General features: G+C 39.4%; 1 non-coding gene and 1 pseudogene across 1 annotated transcript; both read right to left on the bottom strand.

Annotated features, from left to right (window-relative positions):
• Positions 1 to 4872: 4872 nt before the first annotated feature.
• LOC137739757 (trihelix transcription factor ASIL2-like) lies at positions 4873 to 6959 on the bottom strand (annotated as a pseudogene).
• Positions 6960 to 14163: 7204 nt separating this feature from the next.
• Positions 14164 to 16903, bottom strand: LOC137740915 (uncharacterized). The gene is made up of 8 exons (XR_015966256.1): positions 16745 to 16903; positions 16349 to 16432; positions 15712 to 15779; positions 15563 to 15621; positions 15244 to 15348; positions 14842 to 14891; positions 14570 to 14652; positions 14164 to 14466 (listed from the first exon to the last, which is right to left on the bottom strand). It is a non-coding gene; the product is annotated as an uncharacterized LOC137740915 (transcript).
• Positions 16904 to 17200: the final 297 nt, after the last annotated feature.

The following is a 17200-nucleotide window of genomic DNA, read 5'->3' as shown; positions in this document are numbered from 1 at the left end:
CCACGTATATGAGCGTCCTACCACTTCACTTTGCATCCTGCATTTTAGTTGCTTCTCGTTGCAGTTTCTACCGTGCACTTTGGTGTTGGGCCTTTCTAGTTGTTGCCCAAAAACAGTACACCATCCCGACCTAAGGAGAAAACACCAAATGGTCACCTAAGAAGGCATAAATATGGCTGGAAATGATTTCTGCACTTCCTCGTTACACTCCCTTTTGTTTCGATATTCTGAGGGGAATATATTTTTTTTTTTGGGTCAAATCAAAGAAAATTATGAGATGAAAACAAGTGAAAGAATGCAAAAAGAGAAAATGAGAATGTAAAAAATCATTCCTTAATTTAACACGCATATCAAAATACTATAGTTTTTCCAATACTCACTTGTTACTAATCTCAAACCCCATTGCTTACATGTAAAGTATGTTTTGCGTGCAGATCAATGTTGCATAAGCTTTCCGTTCAGTCTTAAGGGACCTTTAGTAGCATATTTCTTAGTTTAATCCTAGTTTCTGCATTCCTTTATAATTCAAGGTCTTCAATTCCCTCGAAGGCCAATTAACACCAGCAACCACAACTACTGTATCTTAGGTACAATTAAACAACCATAATTCCCTTTTTCTTTTCTTTTTTAATTCATCTGCTGCCTTTTAAATACATAATCACACCATCCATGTTGATATGAACAACCCATGATGTGTTTTTTTCTGTTGAATGTAAATTTTTATTTTTTTGTTTAGTTTCTTTATTTTTTTTTTTTTTAGTCGGTTATTGTTTGTTTATGCCTAAGTGTTTGGTGAATTTGTATTGCTATTGAATATTTCAGTGTCGGGTATGAGATAAAAATGTAAGCTTTCACATAAGTAAAATACATTTTGCTTCCAGCTTGGTGCGATCATATGGGTGTTTTTTTATGATCATCACTTCCAGAAGATAGATTTAGGTAATGCATGTTCAATTTGGAGAATGGCCACTTACATAAAGTTTATGTTTCCATTGAAGTGATTTTGTTAGATGTTATACCAAGCAATCTTTTTATTTTATAGCCTACCTCTTTGTTGAGATGTATAGCTTACCTCTTTTTATGTAATTAGTTTCATATCTACCTAAAACTACATAGGAAGTGCACATGGATTTGATGACTTACATATTTTGTTAGAAAAATCAGAGGCCTCAAAAATCTATGATGAATTGGGTTTTTTATTTATTTATTTATTTATTTTTTATTTGTACTAAGGGAGAGTATTTAATATGTCTTAGAAGGCCGAACACCTTTACTTTAACTTTCAAATCATCAAATATTCTTTTGTAGAGAACTATGTTCAACCTGAATAGAACATTTTTTTTTATTTTTTTGAACAAACAATATTATGGGTTAAGCCTCACAATGGGTTAGCAATAATTTGATTCAAAATCATCTTTGGTAATAATCAAACTTAAGATCTCTCACTTACAAGTAAAGAAGAATGATATTAGACCGTAGTATTAAATGACAGAAGATCTTAATATTGATTGTAGTTTCATTCTTTTGTTTCATTTTCTTTTTATTTATTAGTATTTAACTCTTATCCTAATTCTTTTCTTTGACCCTTTTAATCTCTTTTATTTTTCGATTTTGATAATTACCCAAATGAAATTTGTGATTAAATTTTGTAACATTTGTTTATAAAATTGAAGATAAAGACTACATGTGACATCCCACATCGCCCAAGGGAGTGATCCTTAAATGTATATTCACATCTCTACCTAGCACGAGGCCTTTTGGGAGCTCACTGGCTTCGGGTTCCGTAGGAACTCCGAAGTTAAGCGAGAAGGGGGCTAGAGCAATCCCATGATGGGTGACCCACTGGGAAGTTGCTCGTGAGTTCCCAAAAACAAAACCGTGAGGGAATGGTAAGCCCAAAGCGGACAATATCGTGCTACGGTGGTGGAGCGGGCCCGGGAAGTGATCCGCCCCGGGCCAGGATGTGACAATTTGGTATCAGAGCCTAACCCTGATCGCGAGTGTGCCGACGAGGACGTCGGGCCCCTAAGGGGGGTGGATTGTGACATCCCACATCGCCCAGGGGAGTGATCCTTAAATGTATATTCTCATCTCTACCTAGCACGAGGCCTTTTGGGAGCTCACTGGCTTCGGGTTCCGTAGGAACTCCGAAGTTAAGCGAGAAGGGGGCTAGAGCAATCCCATGATGGGTGACCCACTGTGAAGTTGCTCGTGAGTTCCCAAAAACAAAAACCGTGAGGGAATGGTAAGCCCAAAGCGGACAATATCGTGCTACGGTGGTGGAGCGGGCCCGGGAAGTGGTCCCACCCGGGCCGGGATGTGACAAATTGGTATCAGAGCCTATCCCTGGCCAGAAATGTGCCGACGAGGATGTCGGGCCCCTAAGGGGGGTGGATTGTGACATCCCACATCGCCCAAGGGAGTGATCCTTAAATGTATATTCACATCTCTACCTAGCACGAGGCCTTTTGGGAGCTCACTGGCTTCGGGTTCCGTAGGAACTCCGAAGTTAAGCGAGAAGGGGGCTAGAGCAATCCCATGATGGGTGACCCACTGGGAAGTTGCTCGTGAGTTCCCAAAAACAAAACCGTGAGGGAATGGTAAGCCCAAAGCGGACAATATCGTGCTACGGTGGTGGAGCGGGCCCGGGAAGTGATCCGCCCCGGGCCGGGATGTGACAATTTGGTATCAGAGCCTAACCCTGGTCGCTAGTGTGCCGACGAGGACGTCGGGCCCCTAAGGGGGGTGGATTGTGACATCCCACATCGCCCAGGGGAGTGATCCTTAAATGTATATTCTCATCTCTACCTAGCACGAGGCCTTTTGGAAGCTCACTGGCTTCGGGTTCCGTAGGAACTCCGAAGTTAAGCGAGAAGGGGGCTAGAGCAATCCCATGATGGGTGACCTACTGGGAAGTTGCTCGTGAGTTCCCAAAAACAAAAACCGGGAGGGAATGGTAAGCCCAAAGCGGACAATATCGTGCTACGGTAGTGGAGTCGGGCCCGGGAAGTGGTCCCACCCGGGCCGGGATGTGACACTACACGTGTTGAAGATAAATAGCATCTATTTATTTAGAATATTTACAGAATATTTACAGAGCAAAGTTGAAGATAAAGACTACATGTGTTGGGTCATTGGAAGTGAGAATATGGAAGAAGAACAAGTTACAGAAATCATGCCATGGCTTCAATGGTGTAATTCTTTCAACAACAAAAATAATAATAAAGTGGGTTTTAACTTAGTATTTTTTATCCTTATTATATTCCATTTCAATCCCGTATACCAAGTTGTCTGCATTGCACAGTTACTTTTCATGAAAGAAATTTGTGCCATTGTTATCATTCTTTTGTTTCTCCAGTAGTTTTATTCGCGCAGCACAAGCTAACAACACAAGGGATACAAACAAAACCGCAGAAGAATAATGTTTAAGAATCCACTAGAGTTTGGGAGAAAACCGAAAAGTTTATTTAACTAATTCTTGAATGTGTATTACAATAGAAGCCAAAAGGCTTAAATAGATTTAAAACTCAACCTTCAAAAAGTTCAGCAAAAGAGACCTGCAGTTGCCGCACTATTACTTAATGATCAAATTGACGGTTTGACTTTGAATGTATGAAATTACGGCTCAAATACAAGTTTTTGTATGAGATTGAAATATTTTAAAAATGTTATATAAGGTTGCAATTACACCAAAACCTGAAAGATAAAATGTAATTTACGCGATAGAAATGAGAAGGGTTTGGGAGGCCGGTTTGATTTGAATTCACAGTTGAGATGGTTGTGCCATTTTTGTTCTCTATTTTTAAATATGGACGATTTAAAAATATTATAAATTTATATGGGTGTCCGAAAAAACATGTAAATTTAATTGAGGTGTCCAAAAATAAAAATTGGGTGTACAAAAAACCACTTTCTGTAATCAATTTGTGGCCCAACTTATTGACTCGATCCATATAGTACACCCAACATAACATGCGCTTGATCACTTTGAATTTTGGCTATGGAGCTCATCAAGTAAACGGTAAACATCTCATACAAACATTCAGTCCTCAACATAAACATCTCATACTTACATTATCAGTTCTCACCACACTAGAATAAGTAATTTACAAAGTAGTTTTTTCCTTTCGGCTCAAGTTTGAGGTATCCTGCACCCTGAATGGTACGATTAATCTCCAAAGGGCCCGAAAAGACAAAAGGAATTCAGTGCACTGCGACAACAGTCAAATAGTACACGTCCTTTCAAACCGGGGAATCATCCGTGTTTTTACCAGCATCATCCTTCAAACCCAAGACCGAGAGCATACTGCATACCTGACCTAAAATTCTACCGCATTTCCAATTGATCACTTGCCGTAGTTAATTTATAAAAGAAAACTAATGAAAAAGGCTTGAAAACTTTGAGTTTTAACGATAAGGACAAAATAAAGGGTAAAGTTAATAGTATCATAATTGACTTTTTTAGTGTGAAAATGTGGTTTTTCGTTAAAATGAACTGTACCGTAAATTTTTCGTTAAAACTCCCAATTTATAAACAAGTTAACTAGTATCACATATGCTAAAAAAAGCATGTTCCCCCCCCCCAAAATCAAAACGTTTCTGCCCACACGTTAACAAAAGATAAGTTTAAAAGTGTTTTTGGTTCCCATAACGCTTTTTAAAGAAGCTTAGGTGCTCCTTGCGAAAGCACTTCCAACTCTTTTACAAAAAGCACTTGGATTTTTAACAAAAGTTTCAATGTTTTTCTAATAAAAGTGCTTCTAGAAAAAGTGTTTAGGAGCATAAGTGTTTCTTACAGAAGCACAAAATCAGTCCTAGACGAGCCATCATTCATCTCATAAGCAATCTACAACCAGCAATGACAATTCGAGATTCTCACAGTAACGACATTTCATTACAAGTGACCATAAAAATACATGAAGATCATACACTTGATAAGCAGCAAGCAACAACGCTAAATTTTTCGTTACTCCTTTCGCTAAGGTTGATGCTTACTTCATAATCCGACAATACTTCCAGCAATAATCCGACTCTAAATCCTAATCAACCATTTTACCAATAACCGCTACTCTCTCCTAACACCATGATTTCACAAACTGACTCAACTACTATGTCACAAACCCCACAAGAAACAGATCATACACTCAAATCTACCATTTTTTAATACAAATTTGCCAACATGGGTTGGTTTTTTTACCTTTCCTAGCTGCTACAATCACTGTTGTTGTTGTTGTTGCTGCTACGATGGTTACTAGCATTCCCGACCCCCATTAACCCCACTTTTTCTTCCACTTCCGCTCTTTAGCTGAGAAATCTCCACCTGTGTCTTCATGAAAAACTGCAGCCTCTGCAACTCCAACTCCTTGGCAAACTTCATCCTCTGCTTTTCCATCTCCACCACCTGCTGCAGCTTCGCTGTCTCCGCGTGCTCATAAGCCTCCCCAAACTTCAATATCGCCCGAGTCAATTCCCTCATCGAGCTTCCCCACCCTCCGCCTCCTCCTTCTTTCTCTCTACCCACCGCACAAGGCTTTAATCCACCCCCTACCCCCTTCCCCACACTCGCATTGGCATTGGCAGTCCTCCTCCTCTTCCGCTCGAAAACCTCATTATCAATCGAAAAAGGCGACAGCTCCCGCGACTCATCTGAGTCCCATTCCACCAAATCCTTTTGTCTAATCTTTCCCTCCCGTTTCGCCCTATGCCCCAGACACTGGCTATGTCGAACCCCGACGGGCATTTTCTGGCTATGTCCCGAAAACTCACCACTACCACTACCACCACCACCAGACCCAGGACCCACCTTAGCACCACCAGAGGGACCAATCAAATGATCGAGCCTCTCATAAAAGGGCCACTTGCTGGGTCCTCCTCCAGCCCCAATCTTCGACTTTTCGAGCTTATACTTCTTCTTCACAGTATCAATCCTATTCTTACACTGTATGTCAGTCTTGGGAATCTTACCGTAGTCCTCCCTGCTACTCACGACGTCTGCCACCTCCTTCCAGTGCTTCTGCTTCAAATTCCCCCTGCTCAGCTCCAAGTACCTCTCCCCCCACGCCTCGATCAGCACCGCCGTCGCCTCCTCGCTCCAGCAATCTTCCCTTCCTCCGCCGCTGCTCCGCCCTTGCTGCTTACCCGACGACGGGAGAGCTAGGGTTAGGGTTTTGTTCTGAGACGGCGTCGGTGCCGGAATCTGCGCCGGCGGCACCGCCACCGTCACCGTAATCCGACCGTTCTGCCTCTGCGACGTCGGAGATCGGCTTCCTCCAGACGCCGGTGACAGGATCTCGTCGTCCTCTTCCATCGATGCAACTGCTATCCCGCGCCGATCTAGATCCAAGACTCGGTGGCAAACTGCGTAGAGGTGCGTCGAATATCACCGATCTGGGAGCTGGGACCGGTTCAGAGGGATTGAGAGTAAGGATTATGGTGGGTGCTACCGTGCGCCGGAGGTCGTACGATATGAGATATCGGCGATGTGAATTTTAGGATTTTGGGGGTTGGAATGCATTTAGTGCGCGAGACGGAAAAAAGGAGAGAGAGAAAGAGAGAGAAGGTGTTTTGGGTTGACCGGCTTTCCGCGTTTACGGAAAACGTTAATTGGGTGTTTTTTTGTTGGGTTGCATTTACTCGGTTGACGGAAAAAACTGAGGGTGGGGGAGAGAGAGGCGTTGGGTGTTTGACGGCGTCCGTCGAGGGGTACAGAAGGTGGGGACACGTGGCGAGGATGGGGGACGGGGCAGTGGGGATGTCGGGATTTGATTGGGTGAGAGGTAGAGTTCCCGTCACCGGCGTCACGGGAGAGCCAGCTTGATAGGTAGCGTGGGGAACTTGGGACCATTTATCCATACACTGCAATTACCGCCTGCGGTCATTCCCTACCTACCTGACCTCTATCTGGCTCGGATTCCCTGATCTGAATTCCGGTGTTCCGGAATTCCTAATAGAATATTCTTTTGATAAAAGTTAGGGTTATTAGTACATGAACTTGAACATACACAAGATCAATATTTGTTTGCTTTTTTCGCAGAATGAGAATCTTTTCCGAATCATTTTTGTGAGAATCTCGAAGATCCTTCAATTGTCATGTGTTTAATTTCTCTCAAGTCATTAATCTTATCTATTTGATTTAGGGAATTGTTATTAGTACTCCAAAAATCTCATTATACACTCCAAACTTTCTATATTAGGAAAGAAAAATGCACTTGTGAGAAGTGTAGAATGAGATTTTTGGAGTGACAATAATAATTCCCTTGATTTAATGATACGATTATATTTGATTAATGTCGTCACGCTATACAAATATAAGAGTTGTACCACATGCATTGAGAGCTATATATGCGTAAACTCGGATTACTCAAACACTGTGAAACAGTAGAGTCAGGATTTTCAAATAAAGCGGTCATAATATTAATATAAAAAGTTTTATTAGGCGATTTCGTCAAGCACCTAGTTAGCACATGTCAAGTCCGGTCAACATATGCCAACATATGTCGACAACTACTATTATATGTCGAGGTTTGGTGCAGGATATGGTGGAGTAATATTGAAGACTGCTAATGCTTGTCAACTAAGGTATTTCATCTAACACATGGTGCATACAATAAAGTCGCACACAAAAAGAGAGAAAAAGAAGACAAATATGGTAGAAAAAAAATAGAAGAACTAGGAGAATGAGAAATACATAAAAAAAATAATAAATACACATAAGATTTTTTACGTTACTAGTGTAAAGAACAACTAATGACCTGGTTAGAATATCATACTCAAATTTCTCTGTGAGAATGTCTGACTATTCACTTGGTTAGAATATCATACTCAAATTTCTTTACTCTCGTCATGCAACTGAGAATCTAAAGTCATATGGCATGTCTTCTCTTAACATTAACTCGTTTTCGCGTTAGTGAAAACAATTCAAATTTCATTAGCATCAAGAGTTGATACGAAGGAATCAAAGGTATCATTTGTCCAAACAATCCACACCAATTACAACCAAAAGATTAGATGACAAGAAAAAGAAAGAGGACAAAAAGTATCAATTTGTTGAGGGTAATAAAGTAATTTTAGTTGAGTAGATTAATTGTCAAGCGAGCAAAGCAAAAGGCTGGGCATTCTGGTTGGTTGGGAATTGGAATTGCATTCTTCATAATTTAGTCAGTCACCGCTTAATCGGACGGTAAACCGACACTTGCTAGTGACCGCGGGTGACGCCATGATAAGGGAACGGGCTCATGTAGGTCATAGGTAAGGCTCATTGGGAGCTTGGACGTTGTGAGGCTATCACAGGGTTGCACGGTCAAAGCAGGCTCTCCGAATCCCTTTTTCTTAATCCACTAAATTCGAAGATTCGAACAACTGAAATTTGATTCAACGGTTCCAGACAGAAGTCCACTTTAGAAGTCATAATAACTTTAGCTATTTGATCAAATTTTAATGGTTCGGATCCCCGAATTTGATGGATTATGAGGAAGGGATCCATTTCCCTTGTTTATGGGTTTTTGAAGAACACATAAACCCAGTTCACAGAAGGTGATAATGATAACTTGATTTTGTGGTTTGTTTGATAAGTTTATCGCTTTTCAATTTTGCATGTGGTTTAATATCCTAGTGTATGGGATGTTCAATTTTCACTTATGTTCCCCATGTTTTGAAACTCCACTATCCCCTAAATTATTGTAAGGGTAATGCTAGGGAGACTAAAATATTAACCCAAATTTACAAACCAAATGATATGTCACTCATAACAAATAAGCACCTTAATCAATTCAATTATCAATAACCATATCATTTGATTTAAAATTTTGATTTCTCTAACATTATTCTTATTATAAAGTTTTGAACCCTCCAAAGCTAGAATCAAGTCTTTGTAGAGCATGGAGACCCCAGTGCCAAAAGAGCAAAAACCACCATCACTCATTTTCATCCAGCATCGGAAGAAAAATAACAACTTAGGGTTTATATGCCTTGCCTTGAATGAAAAATTACTAAAAGTGTACTGCACATCAACGGTTGGAGCACCGAAGTCCACCAAACTACCACATTCATCCCCCTGAATTAGACGTACAATAGTCAGGTAGCTAAAATAATAATCCCACTGGAATGAACCAGGGTCAAATTTGGATCAAATGGATAATTGTGCCACTAAACATTTATGAATTCAAAGTCAGATTATTGACAGATTTCGAGTACAATTCATATCTTTGGTACATCCTTCTAGTCCATATAATTCCATATCAACTTGGAAGCAGTAAGAGTTATGGGTGATCCTAACAGCTTTATGTGCCACAAAAATAAATGGGTTTAGGTTGATTCGGGCGGGCAAATGATCAACCCAACCTAACCCAATCAATGAACGGGTTGAAATCAGGTTGGGTTCGGGCGGGTTATAACTATAAAAAAAAGCCCACTTGTTCGGGCTTAAAGTTGAGTTGGGTTCGAGCGGGTTCAGGTTGGCCTAACCAAAGTTGCACCCCTAATTTACACTAAAAATGATGGGTAGGCTTAGTCTCATAATAGACTAGTAATAATGTGGTTCAAATTCACATTTGGCGAGAATCGAACCTAAGACCTCTCACTTATAAGTAAAGAGGAATACCCTTAGCCGTAGTACTGAGTGGCATTTACACATCTATTTTTACCTTTCACATATATTTATTGGAGAATTAAAAAAGGATAAATTACATTTTACCCCCTCAGGTTTCGGTGCAATTGTAACCTCATACGATATTTTTAAAACATTTCAATTTTATACATTTACTATTATTTTATTTCAATTTCATACAATTTGTTACAAAGTCTGTTAAATTAACCGTTAAGTGATAATATGACAAATATAGAGTCTTCATTTGTGCTGGCGTGGCTGCCACATTTATGTCACGTGACTAAACACTTAATTAAAAATTTGGAATATTAAAATAAATAATTAAAGAAAAGTAAAATAAATAAAGAAATAAACAAACAAACAAACAAACACAAATCCCCTTCGTCTTCCCCACTTGAGCCTACCCCCTTCTCCCATCCCTCATCACCCACCCCTTTTCCCACATTAATTCTCAAACCCAAAATTTGCAAAAAATTACTCACACAATGAAGACTTTCTTCAATTTGCGCATGGGTTAGCAGCGGGTTCAGATAAAGGTGGAACTGAGTTCAGATTTGAGTTCTTAGAGTTGCAGGTCGTGTGACAGCCCGTCACGAATTAATTGTACCATAGGTGTGAAATGACGATAATGTCCTTGGTAGGTATTTGCCATTTTGGTGTGTTGTTTTGTTGTTTTTTGTGGTTGACTTTACAGAACACACATATACACCCATACTATACACTCCCGTGACTCTTTCTCTCTTATTTCTCTCGGATTTTCTTCCATTTCCTTTGCAAGTGTACGGACGAACTTCAAAACCAACCTTTTGCGCACTGATCAATGTCTAGAAGGTAAGATTCGAACTCCTTGCAAGCTCCTAAGTTCATCCATACCACTTTTAGAACTTGAAACCCTCGAAAACCCTAGAACCCGAGAACCCGATTTTCATGCACTGTTCCTTGCGAAGGTTTCAGTGGATTTTAAGATCTTAGGGAGCTTTAGAATACTCTCACGAAGCTCGGGGAATAAGTTTGAAGGATTTTGGATGTTGGGATAGCAAGTTCTAAGGTTGGCTGGATTTTGCGGAGTTTCTCCGGCGTGATTCCGTGAATTTCAGGGCTTGAAAGTGGTAAGGTTTTGTTCTACTTGTTGTAAGCTTCATTTTGGTACCAATTTCATAGAATTTGGTTAAGAAATGAAGAAGATATGAAGTTTTGAAAATTTTCCAGTTTCCGGCAAAAATTCGTGTTGCAGACAGCGGCGGTTGATAAGACTCACCAGAGAAGATAAGGAATATTCTGTCAACTTTGACGGAATATCAGGTATATTTAATGGTATATTCTATTTTTGGACGGAATATTCCCTAACACCGTTAGGGTTACCACACGTGTGTCAGGAATGTGCCCGCACATGGCCGGTGCGTGGCAGCGCATGGGAGGTCGAAAATTTTAAAAAAAAAAATGGGGTTATTCGTGAGGTTGAGTAGATCACGTTGATATATCCAAACACCCCATTTGAGCATTGTATGAGAAGTTATTACCTAGTTTTGGTTATGTGCTTTAAATTGACGTTTTTATAGTTGTTTCGCATATACGTGAGACCCATCCCGAGAACGAGTGCAGGCACTCGAGGCAAGGGGGTTACTACCCTTCCACATACCAGTGAGTGGGCTTTTGGTTTTCTGTATATACCTATATACTTGTGGTTTGTCCCAGAAAATGATATGGAATGTTTATATGTTTTAAATGCCATGCATAGCGTTTGCCTATTTATTTATGCATTAGTAGTTGCATATATGTATGTTTAGTGCTGCGGACGCACAGGTAAATGCCAGGTAAGTTTATCGTTTATGATTGTGAATTAGTGGTTATATGAGATGCATAGAGAGCTCATAACCTGCACCCCCGGTGTTAGTGCTTCTACCCAGAGTAGGGCACAGTCCTTCACGTGATGTTCACCTCCCGCACCACACGCTCATCTTGGATGCAAGTTAGGTGCACAGTCCTGTCATACAGACCACTATAGGTGGTTCCGACTCGTAGGTGACCCGCGATTATTCGCCCAGTCTTCACGTGATCATAGCACTTGAGCGTATTTATTTACACCCAGTCCTATCGTACAGACCACTTTATGTGGTTCCGACTCGTGTGCATGTATAGTTAGTGAGTTGGGGATTTGAGCTCTAGATTCAGCCGTACAGGTCACGTCAGGTGACTCCGGCTGACATCTTACTTGCATTGATTGACATTACCTGGGTTACTTACAGTTTATGTGGAGGCATTTGACATGGCATATTTCTGAACATGTTTTCGATACATGTGTATATTCTATTTTTTGGGAAATTATACAGGTTTTACGGCGAGGGGTTAGAACTTTTGATAACGAAATGATTTTGAAAAGCTTTGTTTTTGCCCACTCACACATTTTGTTTTGCGGCCCTCCAGGTTCTAGTTAGAAGCAGCTTTGGTGGTCACGAGGACTTGACGGTGGTTCTGACAGAACATCACAAATGTAGGAACACCTTTGGGTGTTATGTAATTAGTATTCGTTTTTCTGGACTGCACTTAGGCTTTCTGTGCTCTGATTATGTTTATTCCACTTAGTCTCACACTAGTGAGTTACTTTAACTAGTTTATCTAGTAGTTTGGTTTTTATTTATTCGTACTTTTATTATTTATCTTTTGCTTCCGCATTGTGCACATGGCTACATCACCCTCACATGACGGCCATCACATCTTGATTTCGGTTGGGGTGTGTCAGGTCGGGCGGGTCCAAATCAAGTAATGACGACATCAAGGTTCTATCGTGATGTCGGTGCGAGACTTCTGCGCTCTATCTCCATCAAATTTTGAAGGCAGCCAAGAGTTCTATGCACAATGGTGCTCTCGTCGGAGTCCTGATTTGTTTGACCGGTACACATTCATTCGTTGGGGTATCGTCGGGGTCCCGGTTCTTGTCGACAAGGGTGTCCAAGAGGAATTTGAATTCTGGGTTAGATAGAGGTGAAGAATTAATGGGGGAAGGGGGTGGGCTCGGGTGGGGAACACAAAGGTAAATTTGGAATTTTGGGTTAGATGGAGGTGTAGAATTCATGGGGGAAAGGGTGGGTGAGGGGGGATGGGAGAAGGGGGTGGGTGAGGGTGGGGAAGAAGAAGGGGATTTTTGGGTTTTTATTTTTATTTTTATTTTTTTAATAATTTTCTTTAATTAATTTTTTTAATATTCTAAATTTTTTATTAAGTGTTTAGCCACCTAACACAAATATGGCAGTCACGTCAGCACAAATGAGAACTATATATTTGCTATGTCATCACTTAACAGTTAATTTAACAAACTTTGTAACGGTTATAAGAAATTGAAATAAAATAATAATAAATGTATGAAATTAAAATGTTTCAAAAATATTGTATGAGGTTGTAATTTCATTGAAATTTGAGGGGATAAAATGTAATTTATCAATTAAAAAAGTTTGGCTTTAAATCATCCGTCAAGGGCAGGCTGGAATTGAGGTTTTTCTGTTTAGCGCGCTGGGCTTGTTTTCTAGCATGTTGGGCTTATGTGATGTGCCCTGTAGGGAGTAATTTTGGTCCTTATTATTAATAAATTGTTTATTTTATTAGTATTTTTTATTCTTTGAACAAACAATAATTTATGCACTAAAAGGGTGAGACACTGCGCTAAGTTTTATAATGAACTAGTAATTATGTGGTTTAAATTCGGCGAAAATCGAACCTAAGAGCTCTCACTTGTTTATTAGGTATTTTTTATTAACTTTTTTTTTTAATCTTAAGGGCTTTTCATTAAAACCCTCTAAAAAATCAAAGCTAAAAATTTCGATTGCATGAATATATGCTTTTAATTACTTGAGCTGCAAATTATCTTTTACTTTTAAGTGCTTTTAATCTAACTTTAATATGATAGCATGGACTTTAATTATGTTTGCCTGAGTAGAGTGACCACCGATGTTGGCTTTAAAACTCGAAAGTCGACAGCAATAAGGTAGCTCACAATTAGCGTGATTTGCTATTGAGTTAGAAACTCCTAGACTTTGATTCCTGAAGCAAAATGGCTTACCTACGATGGGATAAATTCTTTGGTCCCGTAAACCGCATGGATTGTCCGGCCAAAACACACTAGGTGGAAGTAAACGTGGAGAGGGTCTTTGGAACGACACCTGGATTTGGTATGGTGTAAGGGAAGTGTTTTATGTCTAGGTTCAGACGGATACGTGGTCTGGTTGTCGGATCTCATAATTTCTCCCAAATGTGGGGGTTGGTGGCGCCGGAATGCAGGGGCCGGAATGTACCAATTCCCATATTGTCTCACACATGACGAGATATAGAATATGACTTTACATAGCGTGCAAGAAAGAAAGATGACTTACTGAGCTTGAGCCTTGATGACTATATCCTCTTTTGTCTGAGGACTTCAATGTAACCCAGTCTTCTTGACGGGGGTGAAGCGATTTTCGTACTAACATTTTTCTCCCCATGCTTTTCGTTTAGGATTGAATAACTCAAATAGAATTCAAGAACAAAAACGAGGTAAGTAGTGCAAAAAAAATAAAATAAAACGGAAATGTGAAAGTCAATACCCATAAGATATTCAACCAAATTCCTGGCACAACCAAATTTCATCAAGTTGCTTCTTTAATTAGTTTCTGAAGCGTAAAACTAGCAATGTAGGACGTGCTACAAGAATGGCATAGCTCCATTTGCTTCCTCAGCAAAAATTGTCCTACTGTCTCCTTCCTATCAAAAGAATTCTATTCTATGTGGCCTTGGCATGCCTATCAACAGCAAAGTTGCGCGTTGCACTCGGCAGTTCAAGGCATATTCCGTCAAGTTCTGGTTTTGCAACCATTTGACAACCCAGACGAGACCTGCAAACGAATATCAACTTATATAGAATTCAGAATTCATATTTCAGCTACTACTTTGACATAATATTCCCTGCAGATTAATTCCAAGGTATAGGGGACTTACGTCTCTGTGAGCCCGAAAGCAAGATCCAGCATGTCATTTTCCTCATCAGTTGGATCTTCGAGTTTATTGTAGTATTCCATATCCTAACCAAGAGTTCCAGAAGTTAGCTCATATGAAAATTTTAGTGTGAGGAATGGAAGTTTTCAAGGCAACTTTCACCGGATACTAACGAAACAGAAATCGGTTCATTTTGCATGTCTCCTTGTATCCAGTGAATATTGCCTTCCTATTATGATTCTTCGCCTGCTAACATCAGGTTTCAAAGTACATACTCTCACAATCACATGACATGTCGAACAAGCACACGATCCTTCACATGCTCCTAAGATCACATTAAAACCAACTTGTTAGAGATAGACAAAAGAGATAGCCGCACTGTTCCATAGTTGATCAACTCGGTTCAATCCAGCCAAGCCTTGGTTTTAATCACATAAGTTCAATTTCCAAGTTCATCTTATCCATTCAATTCTAACAAGCACTTTAATAGTCTCATAATAAAACAATCTTGAAGGGCAAGCTCACTCATCAACACCACTAAAACAAAATTGCAAGGAGTTACCGGGGTCTATATTCTACATAGAGCTCAGAAAAGTTTTTAATAAAAGTTAGGATCCTACTAAAACAAGAGGAAACAAAGTGGAATGCACAAAACATCAAATGACATGCTAGAGAACCTTCAAGTTCTATGTCATTTTCATGAGCAGCTTCTAGCATGGACATTCCAACAGGAACCTTAATAGGCTTCTCCATCTCCCTTGTCAACAAATGTGACAGAAATTCTGTAGATTTAAACAGAAGGTTAAAGAAATCTACAAAAAGATGCAAGCGTTCCAATAACACAGATATTTAGTTGCAGGATAGGATGAGAGCTCATCTTTAATGAAATAAGCCAAATACGGGAATTCTCTCCAAATTGTTTGCTGATGATTGAACCAATATGTAAAGAGTTGTTGCTACAAGTTCAATTTTTATGTGAAAAAAAAAGCAACTTACTCTTCTACTTTTTTATCCCCCTCCTCATGAGCGGTTGTCGTAGAGAAAGTTTGATGCTTCTGAAAAAATAGAGTGAGATTTTGACGGGTTAGTCCAAAAATTGAAAATGAAACAAAGGCCCATTGAAGAAAGTTCATTAGGAAGCTAACCGGAGTACGGAAAATATCACTGTAAAGTCCACCGAAGTTTCCTGTCTTTGGTGAAGGCTTCAATGGACCTGGCAAATTCATATCAGTTAGTTCTGAATTGTTTTTAAAGATACCAACTTAAACTACAATTTAAAATCACAAGAGAACCTCCGCTACCTTACTGGAATCATAAGAGAACCTCCGCTTAAGCAGTAAACTAATTATACAGTTGTAACTTAGTTGATTTAAAAAGACACCAATAAACTAAAACTATATGTTATCATGTATAAAACTTGAAACATTGAACAACCCATCATTCATCCCAACGATCCAACATAGCAGACATCAGTCTCCTGTCACACATATCTAGCTACATGTCAAACAAGATCATTCCTTGTGCAGCATTACCTTAGCATTTACCACAACGATTTCACTCCCACCACCTTAGGGCATTACATATTATATATTAAGTGCAGTTTGGATATTTGGTAATAAACAACAGTTCAATAAAAGTTTCAATGTCAATGTAATTAACACGATATTAAGCTGAGAAATGAGCATGGAAGAAGTTAATGTTGAATTTTAATAAGGGGCTGAGACTATTGGAAAAGCAGAATAAAGATAGACCAAAAATGAAAAAAATTCACAGAACAAAAACCTTTTGTTACATGGTTGATCATCTGAGTTCTGACCGCGGATAGTCTAGAAACAAGCATGGTCGGCAGGAATCTCCCAGAAGCACCTGGGAAACATGAACAAATGAAGTATTACAACATGAACCACAACGAATAAAAACCGAAACAGTTTCGTACGTCTTTCATACAAAGTAACTCTGAAAAGTAGAGAACTTGGTTTGGTTTATGTCATTGGAAGAAAAAAAGAATTTAGTACGAATTTGGAGGAAATTCGGTATCAAGATTGAGAAGGAGACTTAAGCGGCATTAACACAAACAGATGGTTAGCGCCCGAAAGGAGAATGTGAAACCATATATATACACACACACACACACATATACGAAACGTAAATTTTAAAAAGTCTCGAGACAGAATCAACCATAATCTGCATGAATCATTCAAACACAAAGCTTATTCATTTTTGGAAAGAAACGGAAGCATGGTGCATGGACGACGGACCTCCGTGATCTTTTTGTCAGCGGCAGAAGTCGAGCGTCTGTGGGGCACAAGAAAGTCACCAAAGCAGATGTATGTCGTTATCGAACCCAAGACACCTCGCTATTAGCTGAGATTTTACAATTTTGGTCTTTCGAGATTTTTATTTTTATTGCAAATTATATTTTATGCTACTTTAAATAAAAGAAAACTAATGAAAACGATTTGAAAATTTTGAGTTTTAACGACAAGAAAAAAAAAAAATGGTAAAGTGAATAGTATCATGATTGACTTTTTAATGTAAAAATATGGTTTTTCGTTAAAGTGAACAGTACCGAGATCTTTTCGTTAAAGTTCTCTTAAATAAATAGCAGGGATAATGCTTTGTAGTGGTGTTTTT

The sequence above is a fragment of the Pyrus communis genome, chromosome 9 (assembly GCF_041283825.1).
Source record: "Pyrus communis isolate YQ-2024b chromosome 9, ASM4128382v1, whole genome shotgun sequence".
NCBI classification, from domain to species: Eukaryota; Viridiplantae; Streptophyta; class Magnoliopsida; order Rosales; family Rosaceae; genus Pyrus; species Pyrus communis.
Note: the sequence above shows the minus strand (reverse complement) of the source record. Positions and strands in the feature narration are given on the sequence as shown.